The sequence below is a fragment of the Pleurodeles waltl genome, chromosome 8, assembly GCF_031143425.1.
Source record: "Pleurodeles waltl isolate 20211129_DDA chromosome 8, aPleWal1.hap1.20221129, whole genome shotgun sequence".
Lineage (NCBI taxonomy): Eukaryota > Metazoa > Chordata > Amphibia > Caudata > Salamandridae > Pleurodeles > Pleurodeles waltl.
This window is the reverse complement of record NC_090447.1, coordinates 1,462,385,250-1,462,404,481: the sequence shown is the minus strand read 5'-3', so window position 1 is coordinate 1,462,404,481 and position 19,232 is coordinate 1,462,385,250. Positions and strand designations below refer to the sequence as shown.

Genomic DNA, 19,232 nt, shown 5'->3' with positions numbered 1-19,232 from the left:
TTATCTATCTATCATCTATCTATCTATTTTTCTATCTATCTATCTAGCCAACACTATATCTTTTCAAGCCTATTTGTCTGTCATTTCAGCACTATCTTTACGTGCCTCCCTAACTATATATCTCTATCTGTCTTTTCAACACTCTCTTTGCAAGCCTGTCTATCATTTCAACACTATGGGCCTGATTATGACCTTGTCGGAGGGGATTACTCCCTCACAAACGTGAGGGATATCCCAATGGCAGTATAATGAACCTTGTAATAGGGCGGGGGATATCTGTCACGTTTGTGGCGGAGTAATCCCCTCCGTCAAGGTCGTAATCAGGCCCGATATATATTTGCAAGCTTCTCTATTTATGAGAAACTTTTACAAACAATATTACAAAAAGCATTAGCAAAGGCAAGAGGCTGGCAGCCAAAGCCTGACCAATTGGCTTTTTTAGGTCTGTGTTATCCAAGACTTTTTGCTTTCATGCAATTATGGGTGTAACATAGTTACTTATAGAGGTTTTCAGCCAAGCTTTATCCATTAGTCTGTTGTGCCATTCACATTTTTCTTCCAGCCAATATATCATGGGGCAGTGTGTTAGCACATTTCAGTCACTATCTGATTTCACTTTGAGTTACAGCATGCTGCCCTTTCACAAGGAGCACATCCATGCAAAGTAGTCCCCTTCAGCACCAGCAACTACTATGGTAATGTGCGCTTTTTTAAAACCAAAAAAACAATGTTTTATTTTTTAGATTTATGATGGGCCTGCTGCGTCCCCATCAATTATTTTTTTCATATAAATTGTGAGCAACAAAAAAGCATTTCCAAAGCCAAAAGACTGGCATCTAACACCAGGCCTATTGGCTTTGCCAATGCTTGTTATTAATGATGAATAAACTATCACTGCTAATTCCTCTTAACGGCACCAGGTACTAATTTACTTTCCTTTCTCTTTCCCATTAATGATACCTACACTCTGTGACTTTGTTTAGGAAAATAAAAAAAAATAAAAAAATATGGTGGACAGCTGTCAGAACTGTCAGCGGCCGCCTAAAAAACATTTAGGGCCTCATTTTAGTTTGGTAGATGGGAAAGCCCATCCGCCAAACTCCAGACAAGGTGGCTGCCACTGTAGCGGCAACCAGGCTGCCGGACCTATTAAGAGTTTCCCGCTAGGCTGACGTGTAGAAATCTTAGTTTCAGCCAAGTGAGAAACAGGTGGCAGCATTGTCTCCAGCTCGTAAATGAGCAGGCAGCAGTGTTGCTGCCACAGGGTGCAATGTTTACTGTCTGCACAGCAGTCAAGTGAATGGGCATGCAGTGGCCCCTCTGTGGCACCCTGCAACTGTTCTCTGCTAGACTTTTCATGGCGGTAAAACCACCATGAAAAGTCTGACGAAGAAAGAGGTGATAATCAGCAGTGCGGCGCTGCATGCAGCACCACCCTGGCTGATTGTGATCACCGCCAGTCTCCCGGCGGTGCTGGCAGAACCCTGACAGTCCGACCTCCAGGGTTTTAATGTGGCGGTCTGACTGCCATGCCAGCGGCGGTCCTGACCGCCACTGTGAGGCTGGTGGCCTAAAGACCGACAGGCTAGTAATGAAGCCTTTAATATAGTGAAAGGAACCTGCTGGTCTAGTGGTCATCTCTAAAGTTGATGGGAGGCGTACCGTCTACCTGCAAGAGGCAATGTCCTCTGCCATCCAGACTGACATTACTTCATCCGTCAAACACTAAATCTGGCTCTTAGTTTTAAAATGTGAAAAAGAGCCTCCACATCTTTTGATGGGCCGCGTTTTAGCTTTTTTGCCCGACTCCCACAAAAATGTTTGATATGCCTACTCTGAGTTTCCATGGTTTCCCTCCCATCTTTGTGTTTGTGATGCACTGACTACATGTTAGAAAAGTGTTCTCAACTATTGCTATAGGTTCATGATGCTAAAAAAACAAGGTTCTTTTCCAGTGAGGTATCTTAACCTTCTGACTTCTGTGAAGCCACACTGTATTACTATTGCAAGCCAGGGACCCTGGCTTTAGCAATTTTTACAGTTTGGACTTTGAAACAACTAGCAACAATACAGAAACAAGTATACACCAACCAGATACACAAATTATGAATTAATTTATTTAATTCACAAACAGAGTACAAAAATCGAAACATAAATGAGAAGGGTGGAGCTTCAAAATGAGCTTTTAATTCACTAAAAACAAAGCAATAGGCTAGACTCTAGGGGCCAGATGTAGCGAAGGGTTTCACCCATTCTGTGTCTATGGGAACATTTGTTGATACATATGGCCCTAGGTTATAACTTTTGGTTTGTGCTCCTAATACTAGATTCTATTTGTTATATTTGTACCGGTCCCACAATCAAGCTAAGGATACTGAATACATTTTAGCCTCCAATTTCAAATTAATTTACAAAGTGTTTTAATATGTTCAACTTTACATTTCATTTTGTTTAGATATGTATTTATTATCAATCCATTATTATTTAATTTTCTAAACAGTCTCAGACCCCCTGAGCAGGTGAGAGGTCTGCGGACATCTGGTTAAGAACAACTGCAATGAGGTATCCCTAAACATAGCCTGGACCTGCTTTTTTGGTTTTATAATTAATCCCTGTGTAAAACGTTGAGGGATGGCTGTCCACGGGGCAGATGTTTATGTACATGTGCATTTCCTAGTTTATTGTTTTGTTCAAAGAAGTGCAAAAAATGCCAAACGTTAGCTTTTTTCTTATCACTTTAATTGCTGCTGCTGCAAAGGCTCCTCTTGCTCGAGGTCAAAGACAGTTCAAGTCTTAGTTGTTCCTGAAAAGCAATTTATTATTTACTGTTATGCTTTAATCCATAAGACATTCTTTCTTTTATAAAAAATGCTCCCATTGCCAACATGCCACACAAAGAATTGTAACACTCTTCCAATGCTATTTCAGTTCTTGGAGTGCTTAAGTTTACCCTTATGCAACGGGATCTGACCTAGACATCTTAGATCAGTCACTAAAAGGCTAATTTGCATTATGACATTCCTGTGACATACGCCTGCACCTTTTTGCCTAGAGATCCTTCAATCGCTGTCTTGTACTTCGACAATTCAGGCTGAAGGCATAAAGCACCTTTTTATCTGGAATACGATTTTAATATTGCTGAAAAATTCACATTATCTTTGAAACCTGAACATTTATTGTCTTGGGACTATGGATCACTGGCAGTAAGCGGGGGGGCATAGGGAAAATGTGGCTCCTGCATTATTTAGCAAATGGCTGCTGCTGGATCGATCTATTAGCTGGCTGGGAAAGGGTATTCTGTTACGTTGTTCCATCTGTCCTTTCATGACATCCAAATGGGAGTCTGGGTGCCAGCTTGAGCCTGTCTGAAAAACACCAAATATAAAATCACATTATCATCTAAAATATAATGCACATACTTAAGTCATGCACGCTGTTTAAATGTATAGAGGCAATTATATCCTTGTGAATCATAATTTGAGCAGGAGCTGGATGTTGTTCATTGAGGTAAAACAAGCATTTGTAATTGTTGACGGTTAGTTTTTAAGTATACATTTCAATGTATTGATTTAAATGAGGATTTAAAAGAGATGGGTTTCAAGCATATTGAGCTCTAGCTAGCACGTTTGGTTCATGGTTATCAATTTGTTAGATAGTTGTGCAACTGCTAGAGGTGATTTCATAATTAAATCACCATTGGGTCATACATGATCGCCTTGTGTAGTGTATTTTGTAAATATTGCACAGAAAATGTTTATGTCTGAGAAAGCATGTGTAGGTGGCCATCCTCTGGTATTTCTCCAAACTCTCTTCCCGCCCTGGGGAATCATCCAAAGCCTCTTTGGTTTCCAACCAGAAAACTCACTATCCAACTTTTTGAGCTGATCCTACTTTTTTGTCTTGGGATACTTTTCCACCTGACTGTGAATGGCCTAGTGTTTCTGCACCTGGAATTACTGGGTTCCCTTGAAGTCCAGTTCCGGAAACACAGAACCTTGTTTACCAAGTATAAAAAAGAACCCAGCAAAACCTATATGAGGAGCTAGATGAGGGCAGTAGTTGTGGGTTGAGGAGCAGTGGTCCTTGCTTGACTCCCACAAGGACCAGTGGTTGACAATGCTCTCCTAGACCCAAAGTGCTCTGGCACCCTACCCTACAACTTTTATCAAGACAGAATAAGAACTGAAAGGCATAGATAAAAGATTAAAACCTACCCTAACTTGTCCTGTATAAACTATAGGTTCCTAAAAAACATAAATTATTTTTTCCTGTTCAACCAGAGTCCTTTGCTAATGCCATCGAGTAATGTATTAGGATCACCATTACTTGTCTTAGAGCTCCATCTCAAAATTGCAACAAATGTTCAAAACTCACTGTTAATCCCAGCTCAATGTGAATAGCCTGGACGGAGAGATATTCATCAAAGATCTTAAAATCTTGCCTTCAATTTAATACTGAGATTTTCTTATATGGTACTTTTAATTGAACCTATGTCTTAACAAATACATTCCGCTCCCGAGATTGTAAGCAAACAAATTCCTCTTATTCTTTCTGATTGGTTTAAGTCATCACAAGAGAATTGAAATATTGAATGAATTCAAAAGCATTTATTTCAAATACTTTATGGATCCTGACATGAATTTGTGACCACTACTCTCTGAGTCATTTCTACCAGTGATGCTCCCCAGGATTACCCAGGGAATAAACTGTCTGTCATTCCAGAAAAGGAAGAGGATAAGCATAATTTATCACCAATATTGAAAAATTGCTAATTTATATAATCTTCAAGGTGATTAGTTTGCCATTACCCTACTCAACCTGAACCTAATGCCCACTTTAGTTTCATTTAAATGGTGGAATTATGTCAAAAACTGGCCAGTCTCAATTTAGGATTTCAATACAAGTTTAGCAGTCCCAACACAGACCACCAAACCGGTCCTATTACAAGGTTTCCGCCGGCCTGACCTGGCTGACTGGGGGAAACCTTGAAATAGAGCATTTCCACTGGTTTGACCGGCGGGAACAGTGCTATGAGATAGCACTCAGATCACTTAAAGGAGCCAAGAGATATATCGTAGCACAAAGGGGGCTAACCATCACCTTCCAAACGCGCACTGTCTGCTAAGCATACAGTACGCATTCCGATAGAGCTGGGCAGGGGGTCCATGCACTGGCCATCCCATGATGCTGGGCAGGGGGCCCCTGCACTTCCCATCCCATGAGCATGGCATCCCATGGGTGTTGCAGGGGACCACCTGTGGCCCTCGGCACTTGTCCCACGTAGAGGTTTTTAGTATGCGTAAACAGAATTATTGTGGAATGATGGTATTCTAATTTCTTGGCCTTTATGAACTTGATGTCAACCATATTACGTGCATATGAGTTCAAGTGTATTTTATTATGTACGAGATATGTTCCTCCTGCGAGACACAACAATACAATTATTAAAAAGTCCGTAGCCAATTTTTAAAGTAGGACTGAGATCAGAAAATTAAGATCCCAAGATACAATGTTAGAAAGCTGAAATATGAGGCTAGGAGGACCTTTGACACCAAATCTGATTGTCTACCACAACCGCCGATATTTTCTGCGGAATCCTCACTATGATTTCAGACTAAAAAGTAGCAATCTCAGTTCACGAATCTGAATGGATAAATTATGTGTAATCAATCTAGTCCTCTAATGAACTCCTATCTCTCACTTGAAGAGGAGTGTTGGAAGCCGAATACTACTCTCCCTCATCACAAGAAAGGATCTTATCCTAACCCAGAAAACTACAGCTGCCTAACGTAACTGGTAATTTATTTGCAGCATCTGTCAAGCAGCATATACAAGTTTCGGAGAATAGTCGTGGATAATTCTGCTAAAAAATTGGTTTAATTTTGGCCTATAGTATTACAGTGATGCAAAAAATATCTCGGGAAATGTGTGGAAAGTAAAGGGCATCCAGTATATGCCTTTTTGCATTTCAAACAGACTTTGATAAGGTTGATATGGGTTCTGTAGCCAATCTGCACATGAAATAATATTTTCTGTTAAGAGGAGATAAAAAGTGGTGACTCTGTGTGTGGCTGTGTCATGTTGAGAGATGAACAATTATTCGATAGAGCATTGGGTCACTTTTCCCATGGTTTTACATTATCAGATGAACCTTCTTCAGATAAATGGAAAAAACGTTTCTGGCACATGAGACAAAGTGGAAGGATGAGAGATTATGTTTTTATGAGAAGGACGTGAGACAAATTTAAAGGATGAGAAATAATGCTAGTAAGAAGATATCAGTCAGAATTTGGTTTAAATTGAAATTAAAAAATAAATTTCAGGGTTCGGCCATCGGTGGCACAGTGTACCATAATTCCACATGGTCATAAACTGCATCAGTTACCGTGTTTTCATCTCACTTTCTGCGGAATGACGAGGCCGCAGATATCATTCCTCTCTCAAAGTTCGCTTAACTCCAAAATCTTTTATTTCCCAAGCGGGTGGTTTGGATTACAATTCCAAACCTTAGCCTACTCTCCCAAATTTATTTACAACACCTCCCCATCGAGGTAAAGAGAGTTCACAAGGAGTTGTAGGTCAGTAACTAAACTGTAACAGTGAGCTGAACAAACGAGTCATATTAGATGGGGAAGTAGACTTTTAACCAAACGAGGACGAGAACAGCGGAAACAACACTGTTTCGTTGTAGCACGGGCTAAAAGCACAACATGCTAACAACCATTTCTGGAAACAGGTACAGTTTTCAGGCTAAATCAGGACTGATTACATGCGTGGAGCAAATCCTTGTTAGCAGGAGAATTCAGGTGGAAGATTTGAGTAGCGCCCCAGTATTTCTTCTATGGGTGTTTACGGAACCTCTTCTACTGTGCTTCGTTCCCCCCTATGTTGTGTACACATAAAAAGTGTGTGAGTTTATCAATATAATTGTAACAGTGGTATAAAAAAATACCAGAAGTCTTTCTTCTTGGGAAATAATTCTTTCCCTAAGCTGTACCATTCGAAGAACAAAAAGGCTTTCTTTGTGTTTGTGTAAAAGCAGCAGGTGAGACCTCCTGCAGATCTCTGCACTGAGCAAATGTGGAAGGTATTGCCAGGGAGAAGAATGCCAGTCTCTATGCGCTCCACTTCTTCACTGTACATCTCTCCCTGGAAGATTGAATCGCCAGTGATGTCTAAGTTCATACTAGTTTCTTCAAGGTACCCATGCCCAATAACCCTGAGAAGCTGGGCGAAACATGGGTACGTTCATATTAGCTCAACTAGCACAGGCTGATTCCTTTCAGATATCACAAGTAGCACGGGCTGATACATTTTTGATATCTCAAAATCAAAATTTAATTTCAAACATAAGTAACCTTACACTCTAAGGGCTTATTTACAAGCCGCTTGCAATGCCTTAACGCTGCCTTAGCATCATTTTTATGATGCTAAAGCAGCGTTAAGGTGGCCGTTTCCCGGCACCATATTTACAAAGTGGCACAATGCATGCATTGCACCACTTTGTAACCCCTTGCGCCATGTTATGCCTGCGCCAGGCATAATGTATGCCAGGGGAGGCCCGAAAAAATGGCACAGTAAAATGTCCTGGATTTCACTGTGCCATTTCTTCCGCTATTTTTAACGCCTGCTGAAGACAGGCGTTAAAATGACGCACCCATTTAAATCAGTGGGCGTCCCTGTGCTTTGTTGCATTAGCATCAACATTTTTGATGCTAGGGCAGCAAAGCACCACACCAGTGTCAAAAATTCTGACGCTGTTTTGGTAACCACAGCCATAGTGCACCATATTGCAAATATGGTGGAACCATAGTGTTGTTAGGTGAGGCAAGGATGACACAAGAAAAGTGGCGCATCAGGACTGATGCACCACTTTCTTGTAAAAATGCTCCTAAAAGTTCCACAATTTGCTGTAGCTTAAAGATGTTGTTAACCATTGTATGACGTTTGACATTTCTGTACTGTGGGCATAACACATTCTGCATCTCAGTCACATAATTCAGTATAACAGAATTTGTCATGTGTAACCATAGAGCAGTCTTCCTCAGAGTACTCCTTAGAAAGCGGTAGTCTGCCATATCAACCTGGTTGAGTTTTCAATAGGCTTGTGTTAGAAATTGGGTCTTTGGTTGGCAGTCCGTTTACCCCCTGTCCAAGCAAGGACCCTCACTCTAGTCAGGGTAAGTCACACACAATCCCAATTATCCTGTGCCCACCCTCTGGTAGCTTGGCACTGAGCAGTCAGGCTTAACTTAGAAGGCAATGTGTAAAGTATTTGTGCAATAAATCATACAATAACACAATATAGCACCTCAAAAATACACCAACAGTGTTTAGAAAAATATATAATATTTATCTGGGTATTTGCAGTTCAAAATGATAAAAGATGCAATATGAAATTGTAGAGATATCACTGAAAAGTGATATAAAGGCCCTCATTCTGACCTTGGCGGGCGGCGGAGGCCGCCCGCCAAAGTCCCGCCGTCAGATTACCGTTCCGCGGTCGAAAGACCGCAGCGGTAATTCTGACTTTCCCGCTGGGCTGGCGGGCGGTCGCCTTCAGACCGCCCGCCAGCCCAGCGGGAAAGAGGCTTCCACGATGAAGCCGGCTCGGAATCGACCCGGCGGAGTGGAAGCTGTGCGACGGGTGCAGTTGCACCCGTCGCGTATTTCACTGTCTGCGCAGCAGACAGTGAAATACATGTAGGGGCCCTCTTACGGGGGCCCCTGCAATGCCCATGCCAGTGGCATGGGCACTGCAGGGGCACTGCAGGGGCCCCGCGACCCCCCCTACCGCCATCCGGATCCCGGCGGTCGGACCGCCGGGATCTGGATGGCGGTAGGGGGGGTCGGAATCCCCGCGGCGGTGCAGCAAGCTGCGCCGCCGTGGAGGATTCAATGGGGCGGCGGTACACTGGCGGGAGCCCGCCAGTGGTGCCGGTCCGACCGTGGCTTTACCGCCGCGGTCGGAATCCCCATTGGAGCACCGCCGGCCTGTCGGCGGTGCTCCCGCGGTTCTCCGCCCTGGCGGTCAAAGACCGCCAGGGTCAGAATGACCGCCAAAGTGTCTTAAGTCTTTAAAAAGCAAACAAAGTCTCTTTCAAGCACATAGTACGTGGTTTAAAGTGGAAAATCTCCGCAAAGGGCTGCAGAAGAGGAGATACGTGGAAAAATGGTGTGTGCGTCAGTTTCGCCCCTTCACACACGGACTTGCGTCGTTATTTTTCACGCGGGGAAGTCATGCGTCGTTTTCCGGCACGCGGACAGTCTCCTTCTGTGGTTCGTGGGATTACCAGATGTCCCGGGGTCTGTGCGTGGAATCCTAGGCTTGTTATCCGGCTGCGCGTCGTTCCGGTGGGCTGTGCGTGGAATCTTCTCCCTCACGGCAGGCGTTGCGTCGATTTCCTCTCTTAAGTCGGGCGGCGTTGTCCAGGCGAGGCCGTGCGTCGAAGTTCCGGTCGCACCTCAGGCGTCGCGTCGAGCGTCGTCTTTCCGGATCGGCGTGCAGTGAATTTTTCACCGCGGTGCAAGCTGTGCATCAAATATTTCGGCGCACAAGGCATCCAGTTGAAAAAGAGAAGTCTTTTTGGCCCTGAGACTTCAGGGAACAGGAGGCAAGCTCTATCCAAGCCCTTGGAGAGCACTTTTACATTCAGACAAGAGTTCAGCAAGGCAGCAGGGCAACAGCAAGGTAGCAGTCCTTTGTAGAAAGCAGTCAGGTGAGTCCTTTAGGCAGCCAGGCAGTTCTTCTTGGCAGGATGCAGGTTCTGGTTCAGGTTTCTTCTCCAGCAAGTGTCTGATGTGGTAGGGCAGAGGCCCTGTTTTATACCCAAATGTGCCTTTGAAGTGGGGGAGACTTCAAAGAGTGGCTTAGAAGTGCACCAGGTCCCCTTTCAGTTCAATCCTGTCTGCCAGGGTCCCAGTAGGGGGTGTGGTAGTCCTTTGTGTCAGAGCAGGCCCTCCACCCTCCCAGCCCAGGAAGACCCATTCAAAATGCAGATGTATGCAAGTGAGGCTGAGTACCCTGTGTTTGGGGTGTGTCTGAGTGAATGCACAAGGAGCTGCCAACTAAACCCAGCCAGACGTGGAATGTAAGGCACAGAAAGATTTAAGTACAAAGAAATGCTCACTTTATAAAAGTGGCATTTCTAGAATAGTAATATTAAATCCAACTTCACCAGTCAGCAGGATTTTGTATTACCATTCTGGCCATACTAAATATGACCTTCCTACTCCTTTCAGATCAGCAGCTACCTCTTCAATAATGTATGAGGGCAGCCCCAATGTTAGCCTATGAAGGGAGCAGGCCTCACAGTAGTGTAAAAACGAATTTAGGAGTTTTACACTACCAGGGCATGTAAACTACACAGGTACATGTCCTGCCTTTTACCCACACAGCACCCTGCTCTAGGGGTTACCTAGGGCACGCATTAAAGGTGACTTATATATAGAAAAAGGGGAGATTTAGGCTTGGCAAGTACTTTTAAATGCTAAGTCGAGGTGACAGTGAAACTGCACACACAGGCCTTGCAATGCCAGGCCTGAGACAAGGTAAAGGGGCTACTTAAGTGGTGGCACAACCAGTGCTGCAGGGCCACTAGTAGCATTTAATCTACAGGCCCTAGGCACATACAGTGCACATTACTAGGGATTTATAAGTAAATTAAATAGTCCAATCAGGTATGATCCAAGGTTACCATGTTTAAAGGGAGAGAGCATATGCACTTTAGCACTGGTTAGCAGTGGTAAAGTGCGCAGAGTCTAAAAGCCAGCAAAAACAGTGTCCAAAAAGGGGAGGGAGGCAGGCAAAAAGTTAGGGGTGACCACCCTAAGGCTGTCAGGTCTAACAGCTTGGAGTATAATTCATAAATGAGGACCCCATATAGTCTGGAAACCATCCCATTAGCGTCCAAACAATTTGAAATATTGGAGGATAAGGGACAGAAACAGTTGCCTCCACAGTTGAAGATGGTGAGTCGTATTAGCATCAGACTTTATCAATCAAGTCACAACCAAGGTCAGCCCTCTCGAATTTGTCCCCATTCTGCACAACCAAAGGCCTTTTCTCTGTCAAGCACAAGAGCCTTGTCTGCCAGAGGAGATGTGACTAAAGTATCAGATTGTTCCTAGAGGAATGGCAGGGGAGAAAGCCCAGCTAAGACGAATGTTGGAAGATCAGAAATTGCTGCCAGGATTTCATCCATAGTGATTTCACCCTTTTGTAGTGCCCTGCCTTCATCTGTCAGTGTGGGTAATCTCAGTAATCTTGCAAAGTACTCTTCTATGCCTACTTCGCTGCAATAATTAGAATCCTATAGCTGCTCATAACAGGAGGTGACGGCTACTGGGGTATTATTGGCCATGACATAATGGGGCTCTCTTTGTCTTAGTTAAGCTGCCAACAATCTACCTGCTGTCTTCCGCTTACAGTGTTTCTAATTCAGTGTGATCAGAGAATGTTTTACTGCCTGCATAAAGAAAGAATTAAGAGTCAAATATGTTGTTTCTAACTTGTGACTCATAGTGGAATATGGACCTATGTTGTATTGTGATTTCAGATCTCTGTTTCTGATCTGTAGCGGTTCCTATCTGAGATCTGCTTGGCTACAGAGGAGTTTCAAGCCAGATGTCCCCTCCATGTTGGTTTGCCTACTGCTGATAACATCCATTCCAAGGTAACTCAGACCACTTTCAGATTGTCATCCCATATGTATGATTCATGTTGATCTAAGTTTGTTTTCTTCCCTAGATTTCTGTACCTGGTGGTTCTCAAATGTTATTGGACAGGAGGGGTGTTACATGCCTGATGTCTACTGTATCACAGAGTGGTCTTTAATGCCATATCACAATGCAATACATCTCATGGCAATGGAATATAATTTAGAAACGTATCTATCCAGTACCACGTATTATGTGCGCAGGACCAAATGTTGTAGTGCTGTCATTTGCGTGCAAGAGGGACCTTAGGTCTAATAGGTTATGGTCCTTCATCAAGAAATGCAGCATAGCCCTGCCATTAGCATAGTATCTGTTGAGCAAGGTGGACTTATCAAGAACAGGGTTGATATCTATGTTCCAGTCGTAGGTGAAGACAGACCTCCAGGAATTTCTTTCTCTGGCTGTTGGTTTTGGAAGAGTAGTTGGCATACACAAAATGTTTTCTTTTTCTTTGTAGAAGGCAGTATCTTCCTGGCATGCTGGTGTCACAAGAAGCATGCCGTCATTGGGTGGGGTTGATTTCTGGGTACTCTGCATCAAGGTCTAACACAGTGTACTTTTCAGTTCCAGTGGTTAGGCGAACCCATTTCTTAGCTGACTAGAAATCAAGGCACCCCATAATGTCATCATTTTCATCCCTTTACAGGACTCCATATCAGCAGGTGTCGCCTATTATAGAGCAATATTCTATGTGGAAGAATGTTTCCTTGAGATGCCAGTTTTCTTGTTCCCAGTCTGGGCACTTGTCAAGTCTCATCTGCAGCTCCTAGTTATTTATCTGCCAATTAAAATTGTTTGCTGAAGAAGTACATTTCAGTGCACATCATAGACTGTATGTCTACACCAAAGACTTTGTGCTGAATGTGTGGCTAAGTAAGTCTGGACAGATAGCTGTGAATTGGATCTCAGAAAGGCACCCAATGAATATATCTCTTTAGGTTTGTGGTCAGACTTGCCAGGCTCTGTAGTTGGATTAGAGTGGAGTGTGTTTTAGGGAATGAATGGATCAGCACAATCCTGGCAATTGGTCACACTTCAAATGGGCTTAATAGGAGAGGGTATTACTGGCAAAAACCCAACCTTTTTCAGTGGGACGGCATTTTGGAAGATCAGAACATGAATTCCAGCCCATGAGGAACTGGCTTTCTTTATCCTTCAGTCTGCACCGAATAAGCAATATGATAAATTCAGTAAAATCAGCTTTGCAGCATCAGGTAGAAGGAGATCCATGTCCTCAGCCACTTTGAAACCATTTGGTAGACTGGGACATGTTGATGGCTTGTGATTTTGCACACACTGGCAAGGCAGTTGGGTTACAAGTTTGCAGCTTCGTTTCTTTATGCTTATAGCTGACACAGCATTTTTTCCAGCAGCTTCTTCATTGGTACAGTCTTGAAATAGCACCATGGCAGTATGATGTGTGCGGGATGTTCCAGACAAAGAAGAGCTTTCTTCAAAATCAAAATTATCAAAAGCAGCAGCTGTAAATCCTTTCCTAATAAAGTTACTTGGAATTGGTGGGCTCTTGGATTCACAAGATTTTACATTATGAGCTACTGCCAAGTTCCTGCTCCGTATTATGTCATTATAACTTGTTGATACACCAATCCTATTCATTGAAGTGATTAGCTCTTTACTTTTGCACTTGTCATAGATTGCCCGGGCAGTCATCATGTGTAGTGGAGTTTTCTTTTTGCTGTGATGTAATTGATAAAACATGATTTGGAAAAGAGAGTACATTTGCACAGATAAAGGGTTGCTTTGAGGTGTTATTTTCTTTCTCTATATGTTTTGACACCGAAATGAAGTATATAGGTCTCATGGTTCCTGAAATAGTATGTCATCACTGCAGCACATCCGCCATTTAAAAAAATGTCATCCAGAAATAAAATTGGCCCAGATTAGCAATATCTACCCAAGCTAAATTACAAAAACACAAATCAAAAATGAAACTCTCTGAACAACATTTTTTTTTCAAAGGAGGTTTATCAAGGGGCGAGGTCTAATTATGGTGTAGAGCCTATTAATGAGTTTCTTTGGGGAAGTTAAGTTTAGTAGATGTCCAGTGCAGGGAGCTTGGCAGGCCCCTGAGGGAATGTTGGGTGTGCCCACCAGTACACACTCTGCTGTCAGTAAAAGAGAGGACATCTAGGGGTGTGTATTCTACAGTGTCCCTCAGTGTGTCCATGTCTAAGAAGGTGGAGTTTGGGTAGAGCTCCACCATAGTTGTTAGAAAGAAATGACACTTCTGCCAGCATGCCTTCTCCTCCAGCATGTGGGGCAAAATTGGATTCTGTGGCAGCGAATATGCAGTGAATGTAGATTCAGCATGCAAGCTCTTCTGCAGACTCTCACCCAAGCCCAGATTGTGCAGCCTACTGTGTCTGTACTGCCTTTTGAGCGAGTCTGGGCCATAATGATAGCAGCGCTACTGTGGACATGATACAATGCGGTCCTGCTTAGTAGCCACATTTGAGGTGAAGGGCAACAGTTGTTTCCACTGGTGTGCTTGTGCGCAGTTCTAGTAGAGGTCCACATCTGGGGTGTACAGACCCCCCCTCCAATGAATGGCAGAGTCAGCACCTCCCATGTCAGTCCTAGCCATCTGCTGTCCTAAGTCAGAGTGATTAATAAGGGCCTCAGTCTATCCAGAAAGGCACATGTCAGAGGCAGTGGAAGATTGACAAAAAGGTATAGAAGCTTGGGGAGTAGGATCATTTTGGGAATTGCTTTTCTCCTGGCCACCTAGAATCTGCTCCTCCACCCAAGTCACAGTGTGTCCGTAATTTTCTCTCCACAATTCCCCTCTATCCCTGCTCACCCAGATCTCCAGATATTTTACAGCAAAATCAGCCCACCTGAGGGGGAAATATTTGGTGGATGCAATGTGAGAGCTGTTAGAGGGAAGATAATCAATTTAGACCAGTTAATAGTGATCCTGGTGAGCCTTCCAAATCAAATGAATTCCCAAATTATGGGCTGTACTTTAATGTCCGGCTCCTTTGTGCACACTGTCACATCATCTGCATGTATAGACATTATGAGCCCCCTGCCATAAAGTGCAGCCCGCATGCAACATGATGCTGGAGGGGGTAGACCTCCAGAGGCGCCATAGCAATGGCAAATATGATTGACTACAAGTGGGCAGCCCTGTCGTCTGCCCCTGCTGATTGGGAAGGTGGGCAAGACTATGTCATTTACCCATACGCGAGCAGTCGGTGCAGTGTAGAGCAGATTAATCCACTGGAGGTACACACCGCTGAGGCCTATCCGTTTTAGCAGCAAGAAGAGATAGGGCCCTTGAAGGAGCTGAAGCATTAAGAAAAACAGTAGTGGCCCTAAGTTCAGGTGTCATGTTATCCATCTCAGTGAATAAGGTCCACAAGTTGAGGACAGTGGATCTGCCCAACATAAAGCTGAACTAGTCTGGTTATACTTTACTAGGGAGGAGCATCAGCAGTCAGTCAGACAGTGGTCAGTAGGAGTCGCTTGAGGTGGCCAGTTTATCGGGCTTAAGTATAATCACTATGAGCGCTTCGCAAAGAGTTGAAGACAGAACCCCTGAGCTCCATGCTTCCTCATACATAGCCCTAAGGTGATGGGGCCAAGATTTGAGCATATTTTTTATGAAATTGGATTTGCAGGCCGGGTGCCTTAACATTAGGCATGCCACCTATTGCCTGTACAATCTCCTTCTCCTAAAGTGCATATCTACTGTTTGAGTGCATCATCCAGTCATAGCAATTGAATGGTGTTAAAAACTAGGGCCCGTATTTACACTTTTTTTGCGCTGCAAATTTGCAAAATACCATTGTATTTTGTAGGTTTGCGCCGTTTTGCGTCAAAAAGCGGTGCAAATGCGGCGCTAAAAGAAGTATAAATACGGGCCTAGGTTTTAGTGTGGAATTTGAGTAATAAGTTGAGAGTAGTACTTTGTCATGACTCTTATAATATCTCTGGTAGTGGAGTGGGGTTGGATCATCTATGATCTTAGTAAGATAGGAGCTAGTCTACATGTCTCAAAGCAGCAATACTAGGGTTTTGCTAACTCTGGGCCTGATTTAGATTTTGGCGGATGGTTACTCCATCACAATGGCGACAGCCCGTCTGCTAAAATCTAAGAGGCAGATTTAGGAAAAGTGGCACTGCACCCAGTACAACACCCCTTTTCTTGTGCCTCTTGTGCTGCATGATAGCCGGAATCTGGGCCGATGCGCAGGGGTGCAGCTGCTCTCCAGTCTGCAATCTATCCTGTATCAGACCTAACACAACATTAAAGTCATCCTCCTCCTAAATAATGGTTGAGCAGCCCAGTTCCAGCACGTTACTCCAAACCAGAAGGGTGAAATCAGAGCTGTCCATAATGGACCCAAACAAGTATCAACTCCTTGCCGTCCAGAATACTATGTAGGATGAGGTTGTACCTTCGCCGTCCACAGTTTTGCGAAGTGTGTGACTTCTCAAATCTTTGCACAAAATGATTGCCACCCCCAGGATTGTACTGAAAGGGGACCTGGTGCACTTCTAAGCCACTCCTTGAAGTCTCCCCCACTTCAAAGGCACATTTGGGTATAAAACAGGGCCTCTGCCCTGCCACCTCAGACACTTCCTGGAGAAGAAACCTGAACCAGAACCTGCACCCTGACAAGAACTGCCTGGCTGTCTAAAGGACTCACCTGACTGCTTTCTACAGAGGACTGCTGCCTTGCTGTTGCCCTGCTGTTTTGCTGCTCTCTTGCTTTGCTGCAGAAGTGCTCTCCAAGGGCTTGGATAGAGCTTGCCTCCTGTTCCCTGAAGTCTCAGGACCAAAAATACTTCTCTCTTGCAACTGGACTCGAAAAATTCGACGCACAGCTTGTGCTGCGGTGAAAATTTCACCGCTCGCCGAACCGAGGAAAAGATCGACGCGGCGCCTGCGGTGCGACCGGAACTTCGACGCACGGCCCACCTGGACAACGTCGCCCGACTTCCAGAGGGGAAATCAACGCAGCACCTGCCGTGAGGGAGAAATTTCGCCGCATTGCCCACCGGAACGACGCACAGCTGGTCAACAAGCTCAGGATTCCACGCACAGACCCCGGGGTGCCTGAAAACCCCACGACCCGAAGAGGAGACCCGTCTGCTTGCCACAAATCGATGCAACGTCTTCCCCGCATGGAAAATAACGACGCAAGTCCGTGTGTGAATGGGCGAAACCGACGCACACACCATTTTCCACGCATCTCCTCCTCTGCGGCCCTTTGCAGAGATTTTTCACTCAAACCAGGTACTTTTTGCTTGAAAGAGACTTTGGGGGTCATTCTGACCATGGCGGCCGGTGGCCGCCAGGGCCACCGACCACGGGAGCACCGCCAACAGGCTGGCGGTGCTCCCACGAGCATTCTGACCGCAGCGGTTCAGCCGCGGTCAGAAGCGGCAAGTCGGCGGGCTCCCGCCGACTTACCGCTGCTCGGGGGAATCCTTCATGGCGGCGGAGCGCGCTCCGCCGCCATGAGGATTCTGACAGCCCCTACCGCCATCCTGTTCATGGCGGGAAACCCGCCATGAACAGGATGGCGGTAGGGGGTGCCGCGGGGCCCCTGGGCCTGGCATGGGCACGGCAGGGGCCCCCGTAAGAGGGCCCCGCTAAGTATTTCAGTGTCTGCCTTGCAGACACTGAAATACGCGACGGGTGCAACTGCACCCGTCGCACCCCTGCAACTACGCCGGCTCAATTCTGAGCCGGCATCCTCGTTGCAGGGGCATTTCCTCTGGGCCGGCGGGCGCTCTTTTGGAGAGCGCCCGCCGGCCCAGAGGAAATGTCTGAATGGCCGCCGCGGTCTTTTGACCGCGGTGCGGTCATTTGGCGGCGGTACTATGGCGGACGGCCTCCGCCGTCCGCCATAGTCTGAATCACCCCCTTTGTTTTTAAAAGACTTAAGACACTTTATATTACTTCCCAGTGATATCTCTACATTTGCTTATTGCATCTTTTATCGTTTTGACCTGCAAATATCCAGATAAATATTATATATTTTTCTAAACACTGTGTGGTGTATTTTTGTGTTGCTATATTGTGTTCTTGTATGAATTATTGCACAAATACTTTACACATTGCCTTCTAAGTTAAGCCTGACTGCTCAGTGCCAAGCTACCAGAGGGTGGGCACAGGATAATTTGGATTGTGTGTGACTTACCCTGACTAGAGTGAGGGTCCTTGCTTGGACAAGGGATAACCTGACTGCCAACCAAAGACCCCATTTCTAACATTGGTGATCAGCGGTGAGGATAGGACTTGTATTTGTGCAGTGACATACAGTAGCTAAGTATTTCACTACCTACCCACAGTTGAAGGTCAACTTGATTTTTATCTCTTTTTGCAAATTTGTTTTTCCTGCCAATTTTCTAAACCTAAATCCTCACTCAACATGTCTCAGGCTGGATCTCAAGCAGGAGATATTGACCTAGCCCTGTTTGAGACATATGCTGTCAAACAGTTAAAAGGGTTCTGCAGGGAGATGAGTGTACCCACCCCAGGGGCCTCCAGAAAGGAGGACTTTCAAGTGGTGCTGAGGGCCTGGGCAGAAGCCCATTTAGAGGAGGATGCTGAGGAGGAGGAGCCAGAAGATGCCCCCCCCAGAGGATTTTTTGTCATCAGTGGGTGATGTTACCAGTACAATTGTGCCCCCTTCCAGACCACAGAGCAGTGTCTCTGATCAAGGCCTGACTGCAGAGGAAAGGAGAGAGGAGAGGGAGTTCCAATTGCAAATGGCAAGACTGAAAATTGAGGCTCAACAGGAGGAAAGCAGGGCAGAGAGACAAGCACAAGCAGCTGAGAGAGCTTTAGCTGAAAAGAAACTTATGTTGGCTCATGAACTGAGTCTCAAGGAGATGGATCTTAAGGCAAAACAGTCTGAATCCAGCAGTAATGGTGGCAGCATACACACAGGACCTGCTGGAGAAAAGAAGGTTTGTATACCCAAAAATGTGGTGCCCAGTTTTGTGGTGGGAGATGACATAGATAAATGGCTAGCTGCTTATGAAGTTCCACTAAGTGCTCATGAGGTTCCTGAAGGGCAATGGGGTACAGCTATGTGGAGTTATGTGTCACCATTGGGGAGGAACACACTTCTCACATTGGACAAAAAGGATCAAAACACATGCCCACTTCAGAAAGCCATTTTACTTGCCAAGTTTGGGCTGACCCCTGAGAAATACCGTCAGAGGTTCAGGGACAGCACCAAACTGTCCACCAAACATCAGTAGATTTCTTTGGCTTTTCCAGTAAGGCACTGAATGGATGGGTGCGGGGCTGCAAAGTAGATGATTACACAGGATTGTATAATTTGATTCTGAGAGAGCATATGCTCAGTATTTGTTTTACAGAGTTGCGCCAGCACCTAGTAGACAGTAAGCTGACTGATCCCAGGAAGCTTGCTGAGGAGGCGGACCTCTGGACTAGTACCAGAGTGTCCAGAAAGGTATCTGGGAGGGACACCCACAAAGGTGGTCAGGGCTCCCATCAGAAGAAAGAG

General features: G+C 45.1%; 1 protein-coding gene across 2 annotated transcripts in view; it reads left to right on the top strand.

The window, feature by feature from the left end:
- Positions 1 to 19,232, top strand: part of ZBTB20 (zinc finger and BTB domain containing 20) — a 4,633,203-nt gene that overhangs the window by 396,676 nt on the left and 4,217,295 nt on the right. Inside the window, exon 2 of one of the 2 annotated variants that reach the window (XM_069202644.1) lies at positions 11,559 to 11,675. The exons of the other annotated variant lie outside the window; for it this stretch is intronic. The gene's annotated coding sequence lies outside the window, so the exon portion shown is untranslated. The remainder of the gene's footprint in view (positions 1 to 11,558; positions 11,676 to 19,232) is intronic. 2 annotated transcript variants of the gene reach the window in all.